Source organism: Nematolebias whitei, chromosome 4 (genome assembly GCF_014905685.2).
Source record: "Nematolebias whitei isolate Nwh7 chromosome 4, NemWhi1, whole genome shotgun sequence".
NCBI lineage: Eukaryota > Metazoa > Chordata > Actinopteri > Cyprinodontiformes > Rivulidae > Nematolebias > Nematolebias whitei.
The window spans coordinates 56,568,442-56,574,384 of NC_056501.1; positions in this window are offsets into that span (position 1 = coordinate 56,568,442).

A 5,943-nucleotide genomic window follows, 5' to 3' on the forward strand; every position below is an offset into this window, starting at 1 on the left:
GACTCTTTATAGTTGCTAAGCACAAAGTGTGTGGGCCGATTTGCCATGGCATATCCCTAGCTGGTTCATGAGTCCAATCACACAACACCCCGTCTCTAGTTAAACATGGGTTAACATAACCTGTTTGTAGCATACATAACCTTCCTTTATCAGCAGTCTCGCATAAGCTTAAGTCATAGGTGAGATTGGTCTGTGGCTCAAACCATGCACCTTGCATTTTTAGAAACCAGTATCCTTGTATAGTTATTAAAGGTAAAACATGATACTTGCATACTGTGGTTATGTCTTTTACAAGATATTGTACCCAATAACCTTCACACATTTTACTGGTACATTTAGTCATTTCAGGTTTCAGAACCAACCAATGTGTACTCGAGATATTCCACAGCTGCCTCCACTCGTGATGATTGGATGTAGTCACCACCCTTTGGAAACGCTCCTTCTGCAGCTGTGCATGGAAAGATTGCAAGGTACACACAGTCCAGTTCAAAGCCGCTGTTATGTTAGAGAGCACTTCTTCTGTACTGCTCCACATCTTCATTTGCCAGTCAATTTCTTTCATAAGTATTTTTGCAGTTTCTGCTTGAGTCATCACCCCTGAGGGCATCCAGACACCAACTTGATGAACTGCCAGTGAGGCATGCTGTCCTGTGTTTGACAACATAGTTCTGGTGACCTCATTATTGATGGTGTTAGATAATCCCAGTACAGTACCTGTTCCCCCCAAAAGGGTGTCATACCATGCTCTTTTCCCTCTCGAGCACGATGAGATTGACGGGAAGTGTACCTGCCAATGTACTACATCTGTCGTCAGAAGTGATTGAGCCATTTTTTGACATGTCTCTATAGCAGGAGCCAGCTGAGTCTCTGATGCTTCTGTGGTGTTAGGTAAGGTCCAGATTGGGTACCCAAAAAGTATTCTGTTGACAATTATTGAAGAATTCATCATCCATATTTCAGTCATGTTGGCAATAAAGTCAATGTATGTTCCACTGCCCCTGTTGTTGTCACATTGTGTCCTTGTTTTCAGGGTACATAATGGGACCTCAGAATGGATCTTGACTCGGCATCCCATAGGTATCACTGGGACTGAGTATCCTCTGTAACAACCGCAACATGCATACATGGTACAATCGGATGTGATGTTTCTGATCATACAGACTTCATGTTTTCTGCATGTAAAGTTACTCTGCACTCTGTTTCTGCTTGCATTCTTCCAAGCAAATGTGAACATCTGATCCTCCTCCAAGTACGTCCTGGTGTTGCTGATGAGACGTTGATCATCAGGATTATGGCACCGACAATAAGGCACATGTTGCCCAAACAGTCTGCACTCCCATCTGACGGGCGCCTGCCACCAACTCTTCCCATGTTAGCTCCTGAGCGGTCCCGCTTATCCAGTCAACAAAGACCAGGGAAACATCAAGCTGTGAAGACAAGAGGTACTGCTTACAGACAGAGGAAGAATCGTTAGTTTTCTCTTATATAACATTTTTTATAGGTACATTCACCCATTTTTCCTCCCCTGAATACAACACTGAGACTGTTGCATCCGCTCCTTGTGCTATTATTTCAGCTGCACGAGGAGGACCATTTTCCTGTCTTACCCAAACTTTAGCTCCTGGTTTGTCTGTCGAGCCAAAGCCCCCAGTCCCTCTAACGGTTACAGTGGTGGGTACAGGAATCTCCATTACTGCTGACATGTCACATGGTTTAATAAGTAGCTGTGCCACTTTATCCCCTTTTTCTAGCACCAAGGGATTGTCACCTTGATGTCTACAGACCACACCTAATTCCCCCCGAAAATCTGAGTCGATAACTCCAGCCTGAATAGTGAGTCCTTTTAATGATAAGCCAGATCGAGGCAGAATGTGTCCATACATCCCTTTTGGACACTGTAAGCCTAAACCTGTTTTAATGATTTGAATTTGTCCTGGAACTAAAGTTGCAGGCTCCATTATTCTTAAGTCGAGTCCTGCAGATCCAGGTGTGGCTCTAACAGGCAGCTCTGCTCTGTCATCAATTTTCCACATTCTGATTGGTTCTTTTTCTGGAGTACTATGTACAGTAATCATTCGGCTTAGGGGAGTGGTGCCGGGTGCAATGGGTCTGTTGTTTATTTGAGACACAGCTTGTGACAGATTAAATTTCCAATTGGTTAATTCATGTTTATCATTTAGTTTTCTCAATGTTTCTTTCAACAATCCATTCATTCTCTCAATCAGCCCAGCAGCTTGCGGATAGTAAGGAATGTGATACACCCATTCAACGTGCTTCTCAGCCGACCACTCTTTCACCTGTTTCCCTGTGAAGTGAGTCCCATTATCTGTCTGCATCTGCAGAGGAACCCCATAAAATGATTATATCGTTTTTAGACATTTTAATGTGGATGCTTGATTAGCATATTTACAAGGATGAGTCACCAACACACCTGAGTACGTGTCTACAGCCGTACACACATATCTGCATCCCTGTGACATAGGGAGGGGACCAATAAAATCCATCTGCCAGATCTGTCCAGGCCCCTTTCCTCTATGTATCTGTCCCTGAATGTGCTGTGGTGATCCTCTTCTGTGATGTTGACATGCCTCACATTGTTGTATTGCTGTTTTTATGTCATCTGTTTTTAGGTCTATTCCCCTATCCTAAGCCCATTGCTGAGTTCCTTGGATTCCCCAGTGTCCCGCCTTCTGGTGTGCCCATCTAGCTAGGCCTACACTGGATTCTCGAGTTACCAGTAAAGTTCTTACTACCCCGTCAATGTATTTGTTATGCAGAGCTTCTGCATCTGTATTTTTTGTGTGTGCATCAACATGAGCTATGGTCACTGGTATTGATTGAACCTTTTCCCAAATCTCCTTCCACAGCTCCTTACCCCACACCCTTATTCTGAATTTTCCACCCATTGGCATGCCAAGTTGGCATCCATGTAGTTAAGCCATTAACTACTGACAATGAGTCTGAAAAAATGTGAACTCCTTGAACCCCTGCTTGCATGATCACCATGTGTACTGCTTTCAGCTCAGCCCACCGACTGCTTCCTCCTTCTCCTATTTCTTCCAGAGTCTGACCTTTGGCTGGATTGTAGGCACCAGCTTTCCACCTCCTTTTTCCTGCTGACCATCTAGCAGAACCATCGGTAAACCATGCCTGATCTTGCTCCTCCTCACTCAAGTCATCCCATCGCTTCCCTGGGCGCACTGGCGATTCTGTTAGCTGCACTACTTCAAAAGCCTGCTCTCCCTCCTCCGGAGCATCTGCCACCTGTTCATGCAAAACAGACACACCCTTTTCCCCTGGTTTAGCTCTCTCTGACACATACCACTTCCATTTAATGATGTTAGCTTCTTGTGCTGTTCCTATCCTATGAGTCGTCGGTTCACTCATGACCCAGTTCAAAATCGGTATGTGAGTTCTCATCAAAACCTCATGTCCGGTAGTTTGAGCTTCAGTTTCCAACAGAGCCCAATAACATCCCAACAACTGTTTTTCAAAAGGAGTATATCGAACTCCTGCAGGGGGCAGTTTCCTAGACCAAAAGCCTAGTGGTTTCCTCACTCTTCCCTGTTTTTGCCACAAACTCCAGTTAGCATAGTCATTAATAGCGGACACCTGTAGTTCCACTACTCCTGACTGTAGCTTTCCTAAAGACACAGCCTGTTGAATGGCTTCTTTAGCCAGGTCAAAAGCTATTTGTTGTTTTTCTCCCCAAGCAAAATTCTCCTTCTTCCTAGTTACCTGATACAATGGTTGTAAAACCTGTCCCAAATGAGGAATGTGGTTCCTCCAGTATCCAAACAAACCAATGAATTTTTGTACATCATTCTTTGTGTGTGGCACAGCAAATGCAACAATCTTTTCTCTTGCTTTCTGAACAATCTCTCTCTCTCCTTTATTCCAACAGATGCCTAAAAACTTCACACTCTGTGATGGACCCTGAATCTTGGCTGGATTAATCTCCCATCCATGACTTTTCATGTGCTCAATGATCTGGGGCAGTATAGCTGCTATCACTTCCTGTGTCTCTCCCTGCACCATGATGTCATCAATGTAATGAGAGACCATTACCCCAGGGGGCAGTGTGAATCCATCTAAATGTTCAGCCACTATTCTATGACAGATAGTGGGGCTGTGAAGATAGCCCTGTGGTAGGCGGGTGAAAGTGTATTGTCTACCCTCCCAAGTGAATGCAAACTGCTCCATTCGATTCTCAGGGATTGGAATGGTAAAGAAGGCGTTAGCAAGATCAATCACGCCATACCAGGTTCCTTTGTGATGTTGCACTCTTTCAATGATGGTTACTGTGTCAGGAACTGCTGATGTGAGAGGAGTTGTGTGTTTGTTCAACTGCCTGTAGTCAACTGTCATTCTCCAGGACCCATCTGATTTCCTAACAGGCCAGATTGGATTGTTCCAAGCAGTTGTACATGTTTTTAGCACCCCTGCATCAACATACTCTTTAATTGTGGCAGTAACTTCATCATGTCCACCAGGGATACGATATTGCTTCATGCTCACCATCTGTGCTGCTATTGGAATGGGGAAAGGAGGCATTTTCACTTTGCCCACCAATACAGCTTTGACCTGAAGGGGTCGCTCTATTCCAAACTCAAAACGCCCCTGTTGTAAATGTAAAGTCATTCCAGCCAACACATCCATTCCTAAAATCCACTCCTTCACTGGAGTCACCAAAACTTGAAACTTCCTGATTGGCATTCTACCAATTTTCAAAGGTATCGTCAATTTTTTTCCAAAAATCACATTCCCTCCCAAGCCTGAGAGGGGAACCACTGGCCCCTTGATTTTATCAGGGTTGCCATGAATGAGTGTGGCCTCCGCCCCAGTATCTAAGAGAGCCATCACTTTCTGAACATTTTTGTTCCTCCAATAAATTTCTAACTCAACATGTGGTCTGATATCATTTATTGACCAGTTAATTACTCTTATTTCCGGGGCTTGGCCTGATTCCTAATCCCAACTCATCAGGTCAGACAAGTCTGGGTAAATTTTGGTTGTCCTGTCATTTTTCTTGTTTGACTTTTTCTGTCTCACTGCTCTTATCTGCACTTCCTCCTCTGATGACTCATTGTTCTCTGCCTGTGTCCCTCTTCTGTCAAACTGCTCATTATAAAACTCTGCAGCTGGTCTTTGAATGGGTGCTGGAGGGGCTGATACTGACTGAAGCACATTCCTAAATGCCTGTGTGAGAATAGACATGTCAAAACCAGCACAATGCACTTTCAACCCCTTTTTCTGACACCGCGCCCTCAGCTCATCAGTTGGCAGACCATCAATGTCCTCTCGGGGAACTCCCGCTTGCAACAAAGCTTTCCAGTATGCAACACGAGGAGGTCCCGAAGCATTGCCTCCATTATCCCTTCTCGGCCCACGGGCCATAGGTTTGTACATTCTTTCTCGCTGTTCCACCCTAGGCTCCGCACGCCCTGGACCCCATTCTCCCAGAGTCCCTAGCTCCAAGATGCGAGCACGCATGTCAGAAACAGACACCTCTCCTGCCCCCATTAATACAGCTAACAACGCAGATCGATAATAAGAGGGAGCAGACCGAATTAACTGATCTCTGATGTTTTTTGTCACCGCCAGTCCCAGATAATCTGTTCCCATTTCTAACACCACAGCATCCCTAAGACTCAGCCTGATCAACCTCTGTGCACATTCTTTTAGCGTTACCCAACCTCCTTGCAGCGGAGGCCAATCTGTTAAGCTGGGATAGTTCAATCTTACTGCCTCAGCATATGCATCAAATAATGTTTTTTCCCCCTCTCCCATTGCTCTCACTTCTTGTCTGAAGTTTGTGTTCACTGTGGAATCAGTCGACAGTCCAGCAAATGACATTCCGTCTCCTGCATCAATCTGCACCTGGGCAGCTCCTTGATCCAACATTCTTACTAACCACAAATCCATTGGTTCACCTGCCAGTTG